General features: G+C 38.9%; 1 long non-coding RNA gene across 2 annotated transcripts; it reads right to left on the bottom strand.

The window, feature by feature from the left end:
* Positions 1 to 20,565: 20,565 nt before the first annotated feature.
* LOC148868714 (uncharacterized) lies at positions 20,566 to 21,782 on the bottom strand. Of its 2 annotated transcripts, none has more exons than XR_016106794.1 (3): positions 21,537 to 21,782; positions 20,918 to 21,178; positions 20,566 to 20,814 (listed from the first exon to the last, which is right to left on the bottom strand). It is a non-coding gene; the product is annotated as an uncharacterized LOC148868714 (long non-coding RNA). The 2 variants fall into 2 exon arrangements; XR_016106795.1 differs by having other exon boundaries at positions 21,541 to 21,722.
* Positions 21,783 to 23,708: the final 1,926 nt, after the last annotated feature.

The raw sequence follows: 23,708 nt of genomic DNA, 5'->3' as shown, positions 1-23,708 counted from the left end.
ACAACTCAAATTTTCTTTGCCTACTAATGGTTGGGTTTCATGAAAAGAAAATTCTCGTATATTTCATGATTGATGGGCATCATTCTGCTCATGATTGATACCGCTTGTAGGGAGAATCACAAAATCAAGCAAATTATAATCAAGTTTCAAAAACAATGGAAAAATATTTTTCTCCCTCTATGTGAATCTGTTAGGAAACAATTTAGTAGAGCTTAAACCAAAGAACAAGCACATAATAACACAACCAAATTTATGTGGAAAAACCTTCCCGATGTGGAAAAGAAAAAAACCACGGTCACCCAGAAACTTTCACTATCAAGAAAGTGGTTGTACAAGGGTTCTCTCTAGATAAAACTAGAGGCATACAATCAGCAAATCATCAAGAAAATATATTTCTTGGAAACTAACAAATATCTCAAGATAATGGAGAAATCTCACCCAAAACGGTGGTACTGTTCGCGGACTCAGCTCTCACAACCCATTGAGCCAAACCAGATCTCCACCGTTCAGATTGAAGAACCTTAAGTCACGAACATGCCTACAAAGTTTTAGCTCAATCGAACCACAAACGACCTTCGGTCAGAGTACAAAATGAAAATAGGAAAAGGAAATAACCTTTTAGGAGTGTTAGTTGCCAAAAAGATTGGGAGAATAAGAGAAGAAAAGGGAAGAGAATCCCGTGCAAAAACGGAGAGAGAAAATGAGCGGATTCTTTAAATTCCAGTCTACGCAGTTTTTCATCATGTGCTCCGATCGAAGGTTGTTTGTGGTCCGATTGAGCTGAAATTTTGCAGGCATATTCACGACTTAATGTTCTTCAATCTGAACGGTGAAGATCTGGTTTGTATCACTAGTTTGTGAGATCTGAGTCCGCGAACAGTATCTCCATTTTGGGTGAGATTTCTCCATTATCTTGAGATATTTGTTAGTTTCCAAGAAAGGTATTTTCTTGATGATTTTCCTGATGATTTGCTGATTGTATGCCTCTAGTTTTATCTAGAGAGAACCCTTGTACAATCATTTTCTTGATAGTGAAAGTTTATGGGTAACCGTGGTTTTTTCTTTCCTACACCGGGAAGGTTTTTCCATGTAATTTGGTTGTGCTCTTGTGTGCTTGTTCTTTGGTTTAAGCTCTATTAAATTGTTTCCTAACAGATTCACACAAAGAGGGAGAAAAATATTTTTTCCGCTATTTTTGAAACTTGATTATAATTTTCTTGGTTCCGTGATTCTCCCAACAGGGAGGAGGAAGGCTGGTTCTAACATGATTTTCTTTCCTGTGTTGATTTGGTCTAGAAATCTATTTTTGCTAATAGATCTTATCAAAAATAGTTTTTTCGCCACCTGTAGCTGTAAGTAAAAACCGATCTCTTTTCATTATGAATGGTTTCATGGTAAGGGTGCTCTCATGGTAATCATGTTTGAAGTTGCCTCATTAAACTTGAAGAAGGATTCCTCAAGAAGGTTTTAGTTTTGATGGGTATCAAGAAGCTAGCTAAGTTTTAGTTTTGATCTCTCTTTTCTTCTTTCTCCTCACCATCCCTATACAACAACAAACTATGAACTTCCATTGAAACTGTTTGGGTCATGGCTGAGTTGGCCCTACGAGACACATGGCCACCTAGCTATCACCCGACTATGTCACCCTAGCTCGGCCACGTCGGCATAGCTCGGTCATGTCAACATAGCTTGGTCGAGTTACGTTATTACTTTGGCCCCCATCTTTCAGCCACATCAACTACACGAACACAACTACGGATAAAGAGGAATAAGGAAGACGACTCCTCAGGGAAATGGGACTCTATACCGAATACCTTGGCGGCTAACCTCATCCCGACAACCCCAGAAGCTCAATCCGACCAAGACACGGATCTTCGGCTATAAAATGGTAAGGGATCCCAACTTCTGAGACCCACACTGCTATTTAGCTCGGACGAACATCCTTATAGCTCGGCCCGACCACCTATCACCTCCTACTGACATAAGCGTCAGAGTACTTACTCGGGGATAACTCCTCGGGCCTCTGACTTCTTCTTCCTTGATCATAGGTCTTAAAGCGCAGCCCTGTCCTTGTAAGTCGGCCCCGCCTTGTCAGCCAAGACTATCTGGTTGCTCTCCTCAGTTCGTGCACCACCTCGGATTGAGCAACATCAGGAACCCCCACTGTGTGGGGGTGGTTTGGTGCTGTATTCCAAAGGAAACATGAAATTAATCCAGCTCTCTAGTTTTACCCCAAGAACATGAAATTAATCCAGTAGTATTCCAACTGTAATTGTGACGGTGGAGATTCAGGCTGTATGGGAGCGATTCAGTGCTGTATAGGGACAGTGATGAGGAAGGAAAAGAATAGAGAGAGATGAATAGTGGGTTTGGTGTTGTGCAAGGACGGTCATGTCTTCTCCACCATCCCCGTTCTCAGTAATAACTCTCCTCTTGGTTTTTGCTTACATGGTTTTGATCAAGGTTCATGTAAAAAACACAAAAACAAAATGTAAGATATGAAACATAAGTACTTTAGACGGTGGAGCTTAGGGATAAAGAGGTCGACGGAAGAGGAAAGAGCTTAACATGCCAAGAAGGGTATTATTTCAATAAAAATAGATGTAAATAAATTTGTAAAAGGTAAAATAGGTATTTGAGAAAAATGATTAATCGATTTAACATTTTCTGTGATGGTCATTGATGGAAGTAAGGTTTTTATTGAATTATTTAAAAATCTAGGAGAGATTTTTGCTAAAGTAAAACTCTACGAAAGGATTTTATAATTGTCAAAAATTTCAGGGGAGATTTTTGTATTTTACCCAAAAAAAGGTTTCATACACTGACAGTGTAAAACTGTAAAACCAATTTCTATTTCCTAGGTAGCAGACAGTTGTTCAATTCTTGGGATCGGTCCCCTAACTTGGTAGACTCGTTTCTTTCCCGCCAGGCCGCCTTATTTTGCAACGTTACTTTGTTTTATAATTTTCCCCTCGTTATTAGAGCTGAATGTGTAAGTGTAACATTAGAAAACCACTACTTGACCAACTTGACATGCAAAGTAGAGTCCAAAAGTCGATCCAAACCTTGATGCATATGGTCCGGTTAGGATGAACAAGAGATTGAAAACTTTATCCTCCCATGAGCCACGCCAAAAACTTTTTCCTCCCAGTGCACATTTAGGCCGGATTCCCTAAATTCTAGGTATTGCCATCGTTGCTTTGCCCATGCCGATATGGTTTAGCATTTTCTATTGATCAGTGATTCAAAGTGTTCCAGAGAGAGTTTCAACAATTTATCCCTGAAGTCGTACTTTCACTCATTTACATTCCTTAGAAAATCAGGCATATGATAGAAGTCCATGTGTCACGACAAGAAACAGATGATGGCATAATGCATTATGGGTCCAGATCAGAAGACACAAAGTTACACCGTCCAGATCAGATGGTTACACACTATGAACACGCCGAATAAGCATTTAAAAAGACTTTTTTGACACGTGTTCCTTAAAATACCCCAGCCTATGCCTACTTTCCATTAAAAAAAGGAGAATGACCAATATCCAGTGTCAGAATTTGTAGGCTCAATGTATAGTCGGGGTAGGTGTCAGTTTGGAATTGATGCCAATTCACGGCGATCATGGGAGCATAGAGTGTGGGTATCAATCCATTTGAATGTTTATAGCCCTGTAGTGTAAATAAGAAATCTGCATTGGACAAATCCATACTTTTCCAAAAAAAAAAATCAAAATCAACTTTTTACACAAATGTATACCCTAATATTTATTGCATGTCCATTTGATGTGCCTACAATATTGTGCCAAGATCTGGGCTCAAGTTACAACAGCAGAGACCGGATCTACTCCTCACACCTAGCACCTCATAGGCACCTTACACGCACATCATACCATGCATTGGGTACTTATTAGTTATTATTCTCGAGAAATGTTCCCAATGCACAATGGATGTGCTTGTGAGGCGCCCATTTGTGAGTAGCAGATCTCGTCACTCAATAGCACCCAAGTGCATTGTGAGTTGTAACATATAATTCAAAGTATGACGCCAGTCCATGCACTTTATTGTCGGATTTTAATCTCATTAGAGATTAAACCCAATGGGTTTGATTGGTCAATTATATGAGAAGTTACACCTGCACAATTGTTTTACAAAATAGTTTTTTTCTTACAAAAACCAATTTTTAACTTGTCCCACATTGAAAAATTTCAAGTTTTGTTTCGGGTTTTTTAATAATAACTGATTTACACTCCTTAAAAATAGAAGATGAGAGTATGGAGGCTTGCTACCGCACATCCCGCCCTTTGCGGCACACGAAGTGCAAGCAATGTATGCCTCCAAAGTGCTTCGTTGCACCGTTGATGTGATCAACGACCACGATTCAATCGAGTGTGATTAAGAGCACAATTCAAAGTTAACAGTCATTAATTGTTAACTACCTTTTATACAGTAACAATGTTTGAAATTGTGACTGTTCAATGTGCCTTTTTTGAACCAGCACTTTCATGATTCTTCAGAGATTATTTAAGGAGCACAAATCAAGCATCTGTACACACACAAAAACATTTACGAAAATCACTTTCTCTCTCTCTCTCTCTCTCTCTCTCTCTCTCTCTCTCTCTCTAATCTAGTCTACTACAGTCTCACAAAAGGTTTCTTCGAAGACTCTTCAACTTTGTTGGTTAAAGATTTTTGCTTAAGGCTCTGTTATATCTTGGAAACGGTTGCCTGCAACCTAACAACAAATTCAGTGAAACTGAGTGAGGGCAAATAACGTTCTAAAGACAATGTCTTCAGAAGCACCTCAAAACTTCTCCTCCAAATTTCAGTGACTCTATTTTCCAACACTTATTTCCCGAGCAACAAATATGGGTCACCTTGCATTTGGAGAACCTGCAGCCAACCAGCACCTTGCGATTGGCCATTGTCGGTTTGGTAAATTCAAAACTAAGATATATTAGAATGAGTATTAGTATTTGAGCTCTTATTAAAATGCCAAATAAGAGCTCAAATACTAATACTCATTCTAATATATGCTAATTAGAATGACCATTCTCAAGTTATGATTTCGGTCATGATTCACCGATTATTAGTATTTTAGCATTTTTGTGACATTGGAAACTGATGGAGATTTTTTTTTTTTAAATATACTCGGTGATTCATGACTGAAACCACAATATTATCATCCCAAGCAATAATTTTTTATGTTATTCATTCTTTTCAATAAACAAATGTAATCAAAATTATGGCTCTCAAATTTTAACATTTTTGTAACTCTTTCCAAATCTAGGGCAGATTTTTCCAAAAGAAAACTCAATAAGCATTCATTGATAAAACATTAAGATATACAATGAGGATGGTGGCTGTCCTGTAAAGTAATAATTTTGTAACTTTTGTTTACGGTTTTCAAAATCGGATCAGAAAAACTGGGAACCGGTCAGGTAATCGATTCTGGTTTTCAAAACCGAATTTTTCACAAGTACTGTTGATTTTGGTCAGCAAACCGCTGACCTGGGCGATTAACCGTTCGAACGATTTTAACCAATTTTCTTTTTTTTTTACTTTTTTATTTTTTGTCAAAACGGGCTAATCATTTGGTTCAAACGGCTAGACCGTTCGACCTGATAACCAGACCCCTGACCGGTTCAGTCTCCGGGTCGATTTTAAAAACCACGGTTTTGTTTATATTACAGGACTGGTAAGCTGGATCATGAGCAACCCGATAGTTTCTGCTTCAATTTCTATAGACGGTTTATCGGAAGCACCTCAAACTGCTTACGAAACCATTGGGCCCAGTTCTGATCCACTGCCCTAGCCATATAAAAAGAGTTTTGTCCTAGTCCTAAGCAATAGCGGTCAAGACTCAAGAACAAAGGAATTCGCGTTCGCCCTTGCTTGGTTGGCAAGCTCACGTGAGACTGTCTTGGCATTGTACTCATCAACTACTATTACAATTGCGCATGGGAAACAACATGTAGACCGTAGACTGTACCGAATAGAAAATAAATCACCAATCATCATTATGGCCCACCTTAATTAAACAGATGTTATAGGTCAAAAGATGATGGATGGATCACATGCAATTAATTACCACTGTGACTAATTCATGGAATCTCAACCCTGCCCGCCACCTTTCAATCTCAACCATCCAAACCAATGCGATTAAACCATTTGTTCTGATCCAGTGAATCAGTTTTAAACCCTTAATTCCGGGGGGTTGTATTATTGCCAGAAGACAATGGATCACAAGTTACAAAATCGCGTCAGCCTTCGTGAAAAGTGGTACGTGGCAAGTTTTTAAGGCCCAGCTTAATAAAAAAAATTCTCGGGACTATTACCCATTTTTTTACCTTAATTTCTGTACTCATTACACCCAAATATAAATTAAAAAGTACAGAGAAACAACTGGGTTTCTGTGAACGTTGGCGCTATCGAGACCTTCCCATGTGTTCCACCCGTGCTGCCTAGTCAGCTATAGTACCCACTTGCCATTCCTCAGTCCTCACGCTCTCGCTTCTTGTTATATGTTTATTTATTTCTATAACTCTTTTTTTTTTTTTTAATTTCTTCCCATGTCACCAGTGTCCAGTCGTAGCAGATCCTAAAATTCCAAAGGTATCCATCGCTAACGAAGAGTCAAGAGTCGGATCCCATCTTCCACATCCGCGATGACACAATCTTTGGTGACATAATGACGCCACTGCCCTCGAAATCATGTAAGTGCGGGTTCAAATTTATTGTTGCTATCTTTCGTCAACAGATGGCTTTTGCAGTTGCAGGGATTAGAAAAGAAAACAAGTTGGCAAGATGGCAGGGTATTCTGGTCATTTAGCGTTGCTTACTGCTCCAGCTACCACTATCGGCCTAGTTTTTTTGTAGAAATGACAGAGATAATAGACTTGAGACTTGAGAGTTGAGGAGGGTTTCATAATAATCAAAAATTTTTATTGGGGTTTAATTTTTAAAATATTCATGAACAGCCAACGGAGTATGAGAGCAGCCATCGATGGTGCATCTTCCTGTTCAGCACTTGCGTCCACCGACGCGGTTCACTTCATTAATTTTTCGTCATCGATCAGACATGATTATAATAAAGATAACATTTCCAAATTAAAAAAAAAAAAAACGAACTAAAAAATTGTCTCCATCAGCCAAAGCATATCGGATTCCACTGAAGAGCAGTGGGCAGCAGGATGGAAGAGGGGAATCTTTCTAACACAGAGATCAGAGAGACCAGACCCATCACTTCATTCATCCAGAGCACCAAGACCAGAAGAACAAAAAGTCCAAGAAAAGAAGAGAAGAGAAAACGATAGAGATCAAAATCAAGTCTTTCTATTCACCAAAACGAAAACCTCAAATCTTTCTAGTATTGGCTTGTGATGTAAATCTCTTTTAACGTTGCATTGTAATCTCTCTTCTAAAATGGGTAATCACTTGGAATAACAGTAACATCAAGAATCCAACTCCTCCGTTGGAGGCAAAAAGAAAAAAAAAAATCTCAAAATGAATAACAAAAGGAATTTAAAATCTATACATGTGTGGATCCTTTGTTTTGTTTTTCTGTTCCGGTGGTTCTTCTATCTCCTCCTCGTCTTCGGACGGCAAAAAACTTCACCGAGTTGCAGGCGAACCCAAAATCCATCTCGAAGAAAAGAAAGAGGGGAGAGGAAGGTAGAAGAAAAAGAGTAGATCGTCCCAGTTTTGTCACTCTCCATCCTTGTATCTTTCTTTCCTCTAAGAGTCGCCATACTCGCGCCAGCAGATGAGCATGGTAACACAGCGTCGCATGATGTAAAATCTAGCTCTCTGTTCCTTCACCAAGCTCGCACACTTCCTGGTAAAAGAGCACCTTCTTTGCGATGTACTGCTCATAAAGGGAGAGGTTGAGGTGGTAGAAGAATGGCTCCTTGACATTTCTTTCTTCGATAGTTTCCATTTCTCGTCAAAGTAGAACTGAGTAGGAGCAGCAGCAGCAGCAGCCATGATAACAGAGACTGTTTAGATGGATGAGCGCAAAACAAAGAATTCTCGAACGGTAGATTTCCTCCTTCCAGGATCCTGTTTGACCTCTGGCTTTCTTTGCTCCTTTTCGTTTCTTTCTCTTGCCTGAGAAAAGCAAAAATAAATAACACACAGCGGAAAGGGGAGACGGGGAGGAAAACAGGCACGGAGAGGGGCACAGTATGAGACTGATGAGGCTGAAAATGGGTATTTATAAACAAGGAAAAGGAGAGAGTTTGCAGATTGGTGGGGTGTGTGGGCCGTGTGGCAGTGGCCATCATCTGGGCCTTCTCGGTTTGCCTCGGGAGGCCCACTTTGTTTTTTCTTCCCTTTTTAATTCTAATGCGTATTAAAATTATTATTATTTTTTTATTAAAAAAAATATCAATGTTCCCGATGCACAGCACCAACGTCCACACACGCTAGGACTAGGAGGGAAGTTTACTTAATTTAGAGCAACTCCTTACAGAGCATCCCACATTGGCGAATAGGTGTAAATTTTGAATTTGACTGCAAAGCAAAGAAAAATAGAAAATGGTGGGGAATGGTGATTGGAGAATGGAGAAGAAAAAAAAAATTAAGTGTAGAGAAGAGAAAGTGAGTAACGGTAAGCAAGGCAACGCATTAACCAGTTGCAGAATACGAATGACGCGTAGAGGAAAATATTTTCACCTTTTTACAGGCACAGTGCCACGGTGTCACATCTCTCACCGGGTAAGTCATGAACATGTGTACATGTCTGGCCTGCCGCCTTCGAAGAAGACGAACCGTTACCGAATCAAGCTTAAAGTCAGGTCAGACACTCTGATTCCACTGTGTTACATAGTTAAAGCTTTAAAGCTGCTTTTCTTACTTGATATACATTACATTCACACTTGAAAGTTGAAACTTGAAAGCAAGGTAATCCAATCCGGTAGTAGAACTCCACATTAACGATTCAATGCAGCTGCATTCGAATTTCGAAGAGCCGTCCAAGGGTTAAGATGAGTGCCAAGTGCGAATTTTTTGGTAAATCCCCGGCCCATCTTGGTAGTGGATGGCAGAGATGTTGCGTACATCAGAAAGTGGGGTAAGGGTATGGGATCCGAATTCACACCATATCTACTCTTGTGTAACAGTATGGACGTAGTTATCTAGTTTCGAGGTGAGATCTCATGTCAGCACAACAAAAGAAAGGATCTCACTGTTTGTCATTTTGCTGGGCCACCGGCCAATCGCTTGCGAAACGGGTACCGTCTGATAATGTCAATCACCTCGTTCGTCTATCGTAAGTAACTCAGGAGTAGCGGACTGTCCAAGAATTAATTCGCCAAATCCCAAATGTTGATTATAGTACCCTACAATTAATTGGTTGTATTACAACATAATACACTTGGTGTTGGGTGGCTGTTGCCCATTAGATGGATTATTAGTAAGGGGGATCAGATGAGATGGGGAAATGATCCAATGGCCAATGCTAGCTGGCCGGGTTCGGTCTTTAATCCTTTATAGTTGCCTTTGCCTATGGAACAGGGACAGGTACCCCTATTGTAAGTTGTAACGAAATGCCTCCCGCACATCACTCAACTCAACTCTCTCTATGTCTCAGTCTCTGCACCCGATGAAATTCCAATTCCCTGTGGTCTTTACCTGCTACCTAAGGTAGGTGATGAAGTAATGATACTGACGACATTATGGCGTTGGATTTGAATGTTGGAAACTTGCACCCACATCCACATAAGTTAACAAGGAAACAATTGAATATTGGGCGTTTGTGTGAAAACAAAACCTGTAGGCTGTTGTTATTTTGATATGGGATAGCCAGTAGCCACCACCCACCAGCTTGTTTGGGTTGCAAATGCATGCCCACGGTTTATGGGGGTTGTGGGCTCGGGTGTGGTGGAGTCTCTGTGCAGTGTTGTTTGCCATTGCCAAAAAGGAAAAGTAGCAAAGTGATGCCGCGAGGCAGTTCGATCGATACATTGAAGTCAAAGCTAGAGAGGAGAGCTGCCCGGGGCCTATCTTGATGATACATCCATCATTCAAGACCCTTGGCTGGGGACCAGTTTATTCCCTCTTTTATGCACCGCTTCTTTCTTGCATTGACATTACCCAAGGAAAAAAAAAAAAATTTCTCCAGTTATTCCCTCCAACTTAAGTACTGGCCTACTGCATGGGGGAAGGAGTGAAGGACACCACTGTTCCGGCTTGAACCGCTCGGTAGAAAGCGGTTGACAGATAAAGGGCTTGCTTATTAATTGATGTACTTGGAGGACGAGGGGGAGTGACTAGAGTAGTGAGACAGAAAGCACATAGATGAGAAGGTTGTCGATTCGTTAACCGTTTGATTAGAACCAGATCGAGATTCTGGCAGCAGATGGAGTAGTCGTGATTCGGAAATGACGGTTGACAGATGGGGCAAGCACGGAATCCTCGTGGGTTAATAATATTCCCAATTTAGAGATGCTGACGTGCTTAACACACGTGTTGGTCGGTAAAGTAGGGGGGGAGTTGTGTCTGTGGTCAGTAGGACCAAAAGTCTTCGTCTTCGTCAGCACTAGCATCAGTTGTGGTCAACAATCAACATAGAAGATAGAGGGAGGGAAGGGTATGGCCTTGGCTCGCTGATCGATCGTTCGCTCGCTCGCAGTTGATAAAATCATAGAACACATTGCTTTAGTCTTTACCACGCTTGTTATTGTTATTGTGAAGCTTTTAACGTTTTCTCTGTCCACCCGCCAGTCGAAAGAACAAGACTTTCAATGTTTGGAGAGGGTACACTGCACCATCAAACAGTTACCTGGAACGCGGAAAGCACAACTCACCACTCACCACACGATAAAGCTTTGCTCTCTCTCTCTCTCTCTCTCTCTCTCTCTCTCTCTCTCTCCCCCTCCCTGTGAGATTCTCTTAATGGATTAGTGCTCCTCACGGGTGGTGGACCTGGACCTGGAGGTGTGACTCTGCATCTGTAAGACCAGGATTCAGAAGAATCGAAACCATTGATTGAAATGCTTACTGGTTACTAGTAGGGTTGGATATGGGGTGCTTGCGGAACTAACTCACTAGGAATCTGGTTCCGGGGGAGATGTGGACTGGGTCCAATAAGTCCATTTGCTTTTTTTTTTTTTTTTTGTGGAAGCGCGATTAATGGCATGGAAATGAGTTTCCGAACGAACCCAGGAGGCAGGACTGTGGACAGTGAACTGTAGACAGTAGAGTACTAGAGTATCAGTGCAGCTTTGCATTGTACTTGTACGGCTACGGACTACCTCAGCCGCCTCGCCTACCATTTCAGTACAAGAAGTTAATCAGAAGATGATTCTTAGCTTCTCTTTAAGTGGTTTATTTAAAAAAAAAATTGAAAAATAAATCTGGATGGTGATGTATGCCTGAGGATCATTCAATGAATGGGTCGGTGATTCACTGAGCAGCTTTATTTATATATGCATTAAGAGGGTGCTGTATGAGTTAAGAGCTAATTAAAATTCACAAATTGGAGCATTCAGAATGGCCTGCACAAGGACCATGTGGACCATAAGGCTTCTGGGTTTCTGGAAACACCAAACCAAAGTTTCTTATTATCCGGTACCCCAATTCTGAATTGTTATCGTCGTTTCAAATTTAAAATAGAACATAAGAAAACTCAAGTACGTACGTAAGAGGTTTGTGATCTCTTATGTATAGGGGTTTAATTTGATTTGGTCCGAGACATAAATTCTCCAAAATCCATTGTTTTTGAGTGATATATAGCAACAATGAATGTAGCCCAGTCTCAGTACGTACCAGATCAAGCGACACAATATCTTGTTCCTTACAGAACAGCTACAGCAGAAACAAGAAATTGGATTACTGAAAGCACAATGATAAAGTGATCGTTTGTCAATTTGTTGTGTTTGTTTTTGTTTTATATGAATCCTAAGTTTTGTCCATGTGATGGTGGATCTTGATCTTGTTGCAACCTGAACCAACCTGTCAATGCAGTCACCTACTGATCAGAAACCCATTACCACACACACACAGACCCAAAAGCTCTAACCAAATTTGATGCAGTTCACAAATTGATTAGAATAGATGATTCCAAGTCTAAACCCAGAAAGAAAGACATGTATTATATGTCATGTCTCCTTGTGTAGATACACTACTTGAAGCTTGAAAAAGATTGGTCTCATACAATAACCTCTAATGGTTTTAGAACACCAATTCACACTGGGTCACCTAACAATTCTAGTTAAGCTACCAGGTTTTATAGTAAAAAACAAATTAATTTGGATACCCTGAAAATTCAAACGCAGTGCCCCTTTAAATACGCCATGTTCAATGGAGGGAGGCTCTTTTCTGTTCTGGCTTTCTGTTTCAATATATAACTATTCATCTTCCATGTTTTCATCACTTTGATTCTTTGATTTAAAAACTTCTTTAGTTGGTCTCATGCCATGTGATTAGATGATTTGACTCGTCAAAATGCTTCTAACTGTAATAATTGGATTCCTTCATGAGAATAAATCCTTCCATATTACCAACCCAAATATATATATAAAGCAACTAATAATGATAAAGAAAGGCTTAAAAAGACCAATGCATATAAACAACTAAAATAAGAAAAGAAGCCACGATATTGGGTCCATGGGGTTGGGTTTTTCAACCATTGAGCTTTAAGATAAGTTGGATTAGATACAACTCTGATTCCAGCACAACGACCTACGACCCCATATGAGATATGTCAAGGATTAGTAGATAAGATATGTCGTTACACGGTCTTGTCCTGAGTGTTCTGTGAGATCTAAATGACGATTTTTTTTTCATCACATTCCCTTTCACTAACAATATGCCTGCCTTTCGACGAGCACACCCAGATTACATCAAATGATCGTATTTCTACCTGAACAATAATTTGGTGTTAGCGATGATTAACCGGCCACGATTAAGCCTTTTTCTTTTCAGTTTATTTAGTCCCCGAGTTGGGTGTTGTGGTGTTCTTCAAGTGGTGAGCGTTATCCTGCTGAGGATGGGTATGTCAATCCTGCATGCCCCTAGTGTTAGGAACATAGACTGGACTAGGTCAGGCCTTTAGGGTCTTATGATCTTATCCAGCCTCATAATGGGCTGGGCCTGAACTAGTGCAGAAAATTCTATAATCATAATGGTTTTGGGTACATGTACCTACCAATTCCTAGCTGATGGATCAGGGCTCGACCACTTGTTTTAACTCAAGCAAAATGGGAAGAAAAGGGATACTATTACTATACTCCACCACCATTTTTTTATTTTTTAAAAATAATAAAAACTGGCACAGCAGGAGATTACCCGTGAATAAGGCCTACTTTTACACGAAAAATTTGAGGGGCTTAGTATAAAAAAGAAAAAGAAGGGTGATGATCAGAACAGAAATTAACGAGTTTTTTCCAACTCATACATCTTTTCTGAAGTCAATTAATTATTTGGTAGTCATGTGATATGAGCACATTAACGTTTTAATCCCACATGCTGTCATGTGAGCCATGTTCTGACACTGGCCATTATATTTAAGCCGTGCCACTTCAGGTTAGTACACTGTTCACACTATGTTTATAACAATATTGAAAAAACCTGGGTCAATTGTTCTAGAATTCCTTATTAAACCAGTCTACTTGGTCAAAGTTAGACTGGTATTGGTATATGAGAGAGAGAGAGAGAGAGAGAGAGAGAGAGAGATCATGGGCTCATGGGAAGATGAGATGAGGTTGCAGAGAGAGTGAATGCCCCCATCAAAATAAAAATATAAAATGCGAAACCACAAGGAAGATTCTACTTCACATCGTCCTTACGTTCAGGGCGAGGGACAATAATGTGCCATATATGACTGAAAGTTTCCTTTTTCTTTGTAACGCTCAGCGTGAGCTTTTGTAACCTAATCAAGATGGATGGAGTAGATGCTATCGCACTCTTTACTATTTATTTATTGACCCTCTTCACAACGAGTCAGCTACTGCAGCTTGAGCATCGGCTTTGTTTTTCACTTTTTCTTGTATATTGTCTTTTTTTTTTTTTCCTTTTTAATTGAAATCCTAATGTGTAATTCACGTTAATTGATACAGAAACGTGTTCTGTATCTTTATCACCATTAATTATTTCTATTTCTGCCTACACTTGAATTCGTTAGTCCCCTTCCACTGTAGCATCATCAGTAGGTGGTAGAAATGAATTGTACTCCATAAACAAAAGAGAGCTCTGCAACAGATAGGATCTACTTGTTCATGTATAACAACAGCCTTTTATAACGCATCGCTCCATCTGTTTCATCAATATATGGATGCAATTAAAGCTTCATTTTCTGGGTGAAAATATTTGTTATATTTCTGTCCCTTTTATCAAAACAAAAAGCTGAAACATTTCACTCTAAAAATCTTACCGCCATTTTTATGTAGTTGATACAAACCGTGCTTTAGACTCGCGCATGACCCACTTTACCTCGTCTTTGAACCGGTTCAGACTTCAGAGAGAATACTCGTTGAGAGAGAATAATCTGAGTTTATCTTCGCTCATAGTCATTCTTAAGGATGCAAGCGTCCTCCACAGCACTTAACTGATGGACACATAATTAAATGGTACGTCAGCCTAAAAAAACTAAAATTCCAGACTTGTTGGGATTAGGATTAGCAGGGACGGTCCAGCCATAGCTCACCTCTTATTTGCCGATGATAGCTACATGGCCTCCATTAAGGAAGGAGATGGGACCCTTATGGTCCTTAACCATTATGAGAAGGATATACTGGGCAAAAAGTCAATCTTCATAAATCCGACATCTTTTTTCAGCAAGGCAGTCCATCCAAGGATCCAAAATGCTCTTCAAAGCACTTGCTTTCCAAAGAGTGGTTAAACCTAAGGTTCATATGTATTGGTTTATCGTTTAAGGCCGATACTTATAGTGCCGATGGCTTCCTGATACACCTCTTTAGGGGTTATATCGGGTCAGTCACTGGTTTAGAGGGTAGTCAAACCTTAAACCGATTCTTCTGAACCAGTTTCAAAAAAAAAAGTAAAATCTAAAAAAGAATTACCGATACAGCCCGATACACCTCCACCGGCGTATTGGAAAATCCAACAAAAAAAAAAACTTCAATGATATCAAAGAAAGGAAGGAGCAACTCCTTTCCCAACCCAGGAAGCAACTCCTTTCCTAATAAGACATGTTGAATTGGATCAATCCAGTCCAAAATGTTTATTTTAGAATGGATGAACTTGGCCTGTCCATAATGAGTTTATATTGGATTGGATTGGATTAAGCCAATATATGATCCACTGATATAAAATAAGAATATAGGTGTCAATCGACCGGGTTGGGGTTGAAGCCAATCTAAGTTAAAACGAATATGAATAAATTAGACAGTCCAAACATTGAATTGGACCAATCGACAATATTCATTGGATTGGATTGGACCAGATCCATTTATAATGGACTCACATTGGATTGGATCAGATTATACCAAATCGAGTCCAATTGACACCCCTATAACCAGTGTATTCAATGTTTGATTTCCTCCTCCCACAAACAATTTGTGATGATATAACCAAAGTAATGAGACAGTTCTAGTGGGGCTACAAAGATAAAATAAAAAGAAAATCCATTGGATCAAGTGGGATTTTCTCTGTAAAGCAAAAAAGGAAGGTGGGATGGGTTTTAGAGGCCCAAAAAGTTTCCACTTGGCTCTCTCCTGACTAAAACAAGCTTGGAGAATTGTTTCAAACCTTAACACTCTCCTTGCTTTGGTGCTGAAAGGAAGATACTTCAAGAATGGTTCTTTCCTCCAAATAAAAGTTCCTTCGGGTAGTTCATGGGAATGGAGAAGTCTCATTAAAGGAAGAGAGGTCCTTCAAAAGGGCCTGGTTTGGCAAGTCGGTAAAGGTAGTTCTATAGACTTTAGGGAAGACCCATGGCTCCAGACCTTCCGGGATTCATGGTTGGAATACAATAACGTGTTGGTTGTCCTTTCAAAAAGTTAGCGACATAGTCCTGCTGGATTCCCACTCGACTTGGAAGAGTGACACTCTTCGATCGTCAATAGCTCCCTAGCAATGTGGCTGATTCCATTAGGAGTGCAAATGCATGATCCGATCCGAACTCATTTGGTCGAATTTGGATCACCTCTGTTTAGATCGGATGGGATCACCTCCCTTATTCCATCTGATATGTATATATATATATATATATATTTATTTATTTATAAATATATTTTTTATACTATATTTTTATAAATTTATTATGTTATTTATTATATATATATATATGATGAATTTTTTTAAAAAATAATTGCACTTTTTGTTTTGGTAGTTCCTGTTCTCCCAAGACCTGCTCTCTGTCCAAATGATCAGCACGCAAGTTTTGGTAAAATTTTCGTGGAAAGGTTTTTTTTTTTTTTTTTTTTTTGCTGGTATTGGTGCGGTTGTTCTGAATAGAAATAATAGAATGGTAGCAGCTCTATGTTTGTTATAAGTTCTCTGAAGCAATGGTTATCTAGCATGGCCTTCAGTTAGCTATATCTGCACGCCTTTCCCGTGTTATGGTGTTCTCCCATTGCAAAGCTGTAATTAAGAAGGTTCCTTTTGAATTTGAGATTATTAGAGGCGTAGTCTTACAAGATATTTGGTCTGCTGCATCCCGTTTTGATGCATGTCTGTAACTGTAATTTTGTTTATGTTAACCGAAAATTTACTTTGTTAGCCCACCATTTGGCGAGTGCTGTGTGTCCTGAGAGAGGGCTGTGGTTTAACCACTTCCCTCCTTTTGTCTTAAACTGATTGGAAGACTTTCAAAGTTGTTGTAATTTAAAGTTGATTCAGTCGTTACACCAAAAATAAAATAAATTAAAAAAAAAAAAACCTTGTTGGGGCCAACAGCCTTCTTAGGCATTTTTACGTTACCAAGGGTGTGGGATAAAACAATAATTGCACTCTATTTTATTTTAACCAAAAAGGCTAACAGGGGATACCAGATATGAATGGGTTGACAATGTTTCCATCTTCTATGGGTGCATACATACATGTTTCTGTCTTATTATCAGCATGGTCCTCCCTCGGTTCCTTTTTGAATAATCTTGGTGAGTTTGAAGAATATCTACACACGAACTGGATGATACTGCCCAATCATGGCCTGCCACGTAACCCACACCTGTGGCCGCATCATTGTTGGCTCAGGGCTGGTATTACAAGTGGACCCATTGCGGATTCCAACTACACCTAGCTATTTTCATATTTTGTATTGACCCAATTATTTATACGTCCATGCAATGCAAGCCCATCAGCCCAATGCATCAATACGTACATCCAGCTCATTCCGGCCCTAGATATATGGGTCAACTTCAAAGGCCCATGCATACATTTACGACTCCAGCAGTCTAACTCAATACTCTATAGTAGATAGTGTACATCCGGGCCTTAACACCTTGTTCTTGCTAGGACAGACGGACAACTTTAGCCAACTCTTATCTTTTATCAGCTCCACTCAGAATTTCTAACCAATACCTGTGGGCATAGTGAAGATGGATATTCACCATTTTAGATATGCAAATATGGATATGCACCATTATTTTATGTACATTATTAGATCAAAATCTAGACGTTCATCTATGTGTATAATGAACCGATCATTATACAAAAATGATCAAAACATTTTAGGTACTAGCAACACCAGTATCAAACACAATACTGCTCAAATTACTTTTTTTTTTTCTTTTTGCTTATTTATTTATTTTACTCCAACCTTCAAGAGCCACAAAACCGGTGGGGAGGGGTGGGGGTAGGTCATCCCCAAACTCATAAACCTCCCCATCCTCAAATTCAGGTGCAGGTGGGATTTGATCCCAACTCTCCAAAATAACTAGCAAGAGTCAAAAGACCTTACCAACCAGCCGGTTAGCACTAGTTGCCTATTCAGCATATGTGCAAACCGAACATGTTTCATGCCAAAATATCAGAGTTGGCATTTTGAAATGAATATTTGAAATTGAACAAATTACTTCCTAATCCAAGCTTGGTACTTGGATTCGCTGGTACAAATTTTGAGTCGACAAGAATAACCAGACCATGAATACAGAAATCATGAACAATGTTTCTACACAATTAGGAAATGCTGTCATACGCACAGAATTGGACCCAAGAAAGGGGACCTGCCAATTGTTAACATACAAACATCTTGAAAAGAGATTCAGCCGAGTTCACGTATTTTAGGTGTTTCCGGTTTTTCTTTCAGCCACCGGCCTCCCTGTACTATGGGGTCAGTGACAATTACCCCTGAACTTTCATTTCTGACCATGACCCCCATGAACTTTCATTTTGGGACAAATACCCCCACCATTAAAGCTCCATAAATTTACTTTGAAAAAGATTCTCACTCAGCTGTTTAAAATTTTATAAATCCCCAAAGTACCGTTTACTTGTTTATTTGAACAATTTATGATTCAATTAGTTTTTTAATATAATTTAAAGTCCTCTTAGTTGCTCTAATAGAGCCTTGCAGAATTCTGGATTCAATACTCATGAAATGGTACAGTTTTCACTTTTCTTAAGAAATTGATGTAAGTGAAATGAAACAGGAATTAAAAAAAAAAAAAAAAAGACGTTTTTTTTATATCAGTGAAATGATTTTTCTTATTTTAGTTGGTTTCATTTAGGAAAAATAGAAGTATTTTTGGATCAATTAGGCTATGTTTGGTTTGAAGGAAAAGCTAGGGAAAAGAAGGAAAACATATATAGGAAAACCTATTCAAGGTTTGTAAACATAGAGAAACCAAACACAGCCTTAGAGTTCAAGAGAAATGGGCAAGGAAAAGAAGACATAGTTTAGGTGGATATTTTGATATTTAACACAATCCATCACCTTACTTAATGGCAATGGGTATTTATTGTAAAGTGACCCAGACTAGAGGGGGCCTTTTCGTTCAAGGGGTAATTGTCACTGACCCCATATGGAGGTCATTGTACTTTACCCGTTACCACTTACCAGTTATAAATAATCTCTACCAAGAACTTACTGTTCAATATAAATTTGCATGCTTCCCCTCGTTTAGGGGTTTGTTTGTTCAAGCTTCCCAGTTCCCCTCCCAATTTGTGAAGACAACAAGGGGTCGACTAGAACCAAATCACTTGGTTAATAGAAAACGAATCGCTTGCGCAACGTTATTCACAACTTGGACCGGTTGGTTAAATAGAAACCAAAATCACTTGGTTGGAATTCATCTATGAATTGAGATGGAGTTCACAGCAACTCGGAGCAAGATTTTCAGGCAGAGTAGAACCATAGCTACAATTAAAATAAAAGAAATCAAATAAAACCATAAACGGAAGCTTTTGTCTGTCTTTTCGTGTGTTTGACTGTCATCTCATTTCGATGAGTAAAATAAAAACAAAGTACGAACTACTTAATCAACTACAAGCAGTGTGAAAGCGAATAGGCAATCAAATGTATGGTCTAAGTAGGGAGCCCCGTTAGTACTGTAGTCATAAATATATTTATTTATTAATCATCCTAGGACTTTGAGTTGACGTTCTGCTACTGTGACTCATCGTTATAACAAAGTCATTAATCCCCACATCCTTGTACGAGGTTGTCGCTGAGCATTTCCCTCCAAGCTTGGAGCCCACACACAGACACAAGACTGGAGCCTGGAGGGGTTTACTTTTGCTTTCTTCTTTTTGTCAGTAAAGTTAGAAGACAGGGTTTGCTCCTTCCACAATAAAACTGTAATGAAAGTAAAGAGATATCATCAAGTAGCTCACTAATCCTAAATGTAGTAGACTCGTCAGACAGGAGTTGGGGGCCATTAAGCCTTAGTGAATGACTAGATCAGTAGACATGTAAATTATCAGAACGGTTCTGAAGTTCCAGTTGTTAATTGATCAATATTTCTTAATGAAAACACGAGGAAAAGTGTAACCTATGACACGTTATTGCTTCTAGCACTGCAGTTGGAGAAAGAGAACAGGTAAAACCACTAAATAGGTTCTTGATCTGCTCATTATAGGATAGATGCAGATAAGGGAAAGAGAACTAATGAGCAATACCGTCTTACCGATTTTGCTTAATTCGATATCACATGTTAAAAGAGAACTAATGAGCAATGGTGCAATATAGAGTATGCTTGTATGAAACAAATAGAAAAAATACTATACCTACTGAATTTGCGTTTCTGAATTGTAAGCCCACAGACAGAATACATCTGATAATAAAATCTATGGAGAAGTATTTGGAGGTTGTAATTTACCTGTACAACGGAACTGCTGTCGGTTATTGGCTGATAATAAAAATAACATCCAAATTCAACCTTTTACAAACCACTAATTTTGCTAAATCACGTCCATCCATGAAAACACATCATAAACCCATTAACTAATTAGTTCCAACAAACCAAATATTTCATAATTTGCAGTTAGTACACCAGAGTGCAAAACACAATTTCTCTTTTTTTACTTTTTTATGGAAAACACAATTTTTCTCATTCGGTTACAAGAAAGGAGTGCAGATCACGACTTCTAAATCAGCTACAAACTCTCTTCTCTGCGAGTAAGGATTATTTGTTTGTTTGGGACCATTAAAGTCTCAAAAGTTAAAATCTGAGCAAAACCATGTTGAAAAATTTTATAATAACAAAATAATGCCAATACACAAAGAAATAAGAGGCCAAGAAAATAACCGAAGCCATATGCGCAGGACATAACAAAATGATTACACATGCGACTCTGTAGTATATTCCCAACCCATCAGAAGAGAGAAACTATGGTAAAAATCAGATCGTAGAAGCTGAACAGCAAGACAGAGGGAGAGAGATGGTCTTAAAAACAAAGTCATCCATAATTTCCGGTTCTGCACAGATTTGACCAAGTACAGATAAGCTAGGAATCTCGACGGTTTCTGCAGAAGAAATCTGAGAAAGACGTAAGAGAAATAACCCCGTTATAACAGATACCGCAACACAGTAGGGCGATGACGACACGAAGAGCCTTCTTAACCTAAAGTACAGTAGCAGGTGCCCACAACATATACACACAATCTGCCTATCATTTCTGACTAAGGACTTGGGAACATCTTCGGCCTAACAGACAATGATGCCCGCGGCTTAAGATCAGGCCGATTAACCACATTGGCACATGAACGTACTAACTGATAACCAGATATAGGAAACTGAAGCAAATTTTGTCCATGCCATTTGCCAGAAACCACACCCTAGCTGCAAAAAACATGAAACCCTCAAAGAGAGAAAAAAAAAAGTAGAAAAAATTGACCTTCATCGTTTTCCTTTTAGATCTCGAGTGCTTGAATCTGCTGCTTAAAAGTCATTTATTGCCGATGCAGCATCATCAAGATTCCCATACCAAGAGCATTTCGAGGGAACGGAAGGGAAGGGACCACCATTCCACAAAGCCCATTAAGTTTGTGAATCTTGATGATGCTACATCCGCAAACAATGACTGGTTTCTTGAGATCTTCGTTCATCATCAGCCCATGCAAATGAAAGAAGGGAAGGAAAAAACCCTAACCCTAAACAAGTCCCGTGAAAGAAAAGTAAAGAAAAGCCAAGAGAGAACCTACGAAAAGAAGAAACACTTCAACCCATAAAAACTTGAAAAAAGAGACCCACTTCCACTTGTAAAAAAAAGATACAAGGGGGAAAAGTTGAAGAGTTGTAATAGCACAAAGGAAACAAAAGAAAGAGAAACACACAGATAAGCAACAAAGAGAGGCTAAGATCCAAGAATGATCACTTTGAGAATACGAAGGGCTACGAGCGAGGCTATAAATATACATGGTTTGGAGGAGGAGGAGGGGAATGACGGAGGATGAGTATTGAATAAGAGAGAAGAAATTGGTTGGTGGTGAGATCTGTCAGGAGAGGGGAGATAGTGTTGTAACACCTCCCCTCCCCCCACCTCGGGGAACAGTTATCCATCGCAATCCTCGGTTCCAAAATTACCAAAAACTTTTAATCCTTCCTGCTCTATCCTACTTCCCACAGGTGTCAAAAGAAATAATAACATCTTAAAATGGAAATGAAAACTTACCCTGTAATGGTGGCGTTTAGGTTTGGAGTATTTGTTGCGTCCTCTACAAGCATTTCAAGCAGATGGAAATGACAGGGCTTGATCCCCAATATCAACAGATCTCCTCTCAACTAGGAATCTTCTTTTGCATATAATATTAACCCTAGTTTGCTATTCTTCGCATCGTTTTTAATCCTTATATATAATGCAAACCATTATATATGAATAAATCCTTCTATTTTTATTAGGTTTCTTTGGCCTTTCTTTTCACCGTTCCAAGTTAGCTACAGTACCTTAACTATATATATATATATATTTGAGCTTTCTGAGGTTGTTTGAAATAACCATTTACTGTTGTCCCGTATTGTGGATAAAATACTTCCAATTCTACAAGTTACTTACGCTGTATTTCTTTTCAGCATACCATGTTACGTATCTTAGGTTCCTAACCTTCCCCTTTCCTTAAGTTAAATAACACATCATTGTTGATTGCCAAATTTAGGGTTGTTTTTTTTTTCAAGTTTTTGAAATATAACCTATTTAAGATTGCTCAGCACATATATTTCCATACATGTATAGCTTTTCTTTTCTCCATACTATGTTCCTCACCCTCTCTTGCAGTCTTCTTTCCCTTATATGAGGTTAAGTGATCAGTGCAGCTCTAGTATCATTTCAGTGGCCAAGAGTTTTTCTTTCTATTTTTCAAGAAACCCATATGCCAATCTATATTTCGGTCGAGGATCTCTCTCTCTCTCTCTCTCTCTCTCTCTCTCTCTCTCTCTCTCTCACAGCTTTTCCATGAAATTATATATTAATATAACCTATCTAAGTTTATTCTGTGTATATATGACACTTTCTATACAACATTAAACCCTCCTCCCCTTACAAGGTTAATTACTTGTTCTTCATGATTGCTTTCATGTGAAAGTTTTTTATTTATTTTTATTTTTTCTTAAGCGTTTTATGACAGTGCTTTCTTAGTTATCAAACTATCTAGTTCAATAATATGTTAATAACCCATTAACGTCTATGAGAAAAAATAATAAGAAACCATTAAAGTTTGGGATGCGTTTGTGAGTTTTCCTACCCCCACCTTCCTCTAAGGGGCTACTTAGTGACGGGTGCCTATTTAACCATTTGAAAATTACTTATTGTCCTGGAATACAAGATTGTTTTGTTTTTACCTTTTGTCCTTCTACAATTCACCATGGTCTTGTTTCTACTTACTTTCTAGAGAATTCTTATTCTTGTTATAGTTGATAAAGCCATCAAATCCAACTTGAAGAAAAAGGCATGCCCATCTCACTCATTTTTTGCATAAGTTAGTGGGATTAAGATAGGCATAAATGAATCTCTTCATCCTAAACATACAGTACAGTAATTGGTACTACTTGCGAGTGCAACGTGCGCACTACATATAAAGAAATAACACATCAGAAAGCGACCCTCTTTTTTGTGGTTATTTTTCAAAGAGTAACTGTTACAAGTAATAATTAAATGGGACTGGTAGGATCACTAATTAGGGGTTAATTAGGTAAGACATACATTGATGAAATTGGCATATGAGACTGGATGAGATGCAAGTTGTAGATGCGAGAAATGAGGTGGTAAGCCAAACAGATGCACCTCTTCTGCCACCTCTATCCCTCTTCACCTGATAAGTTCTTTGGTGAATCCAAACATACCCTTGCCCCATGATGAATGGGCTAAATGAGACTT

Source organism: Nelumbo lutea, chromosome 2 (assembly GCF_056320005.1).
Source record: "Nelumbo lutea isolate HS-2025 chromosome 2, American lotus-T2T, whole genome shotgun sequence".
NCBI lineage: Eukaryota > Viridiplantae > Streptophyta > Magnoliopsida > Proteales > Nelumbonaceae > Nelumbo > Nelumbo lutea.
This window is presented reverse-complemented; position numbering and strand designations above follow the sequence as displayed.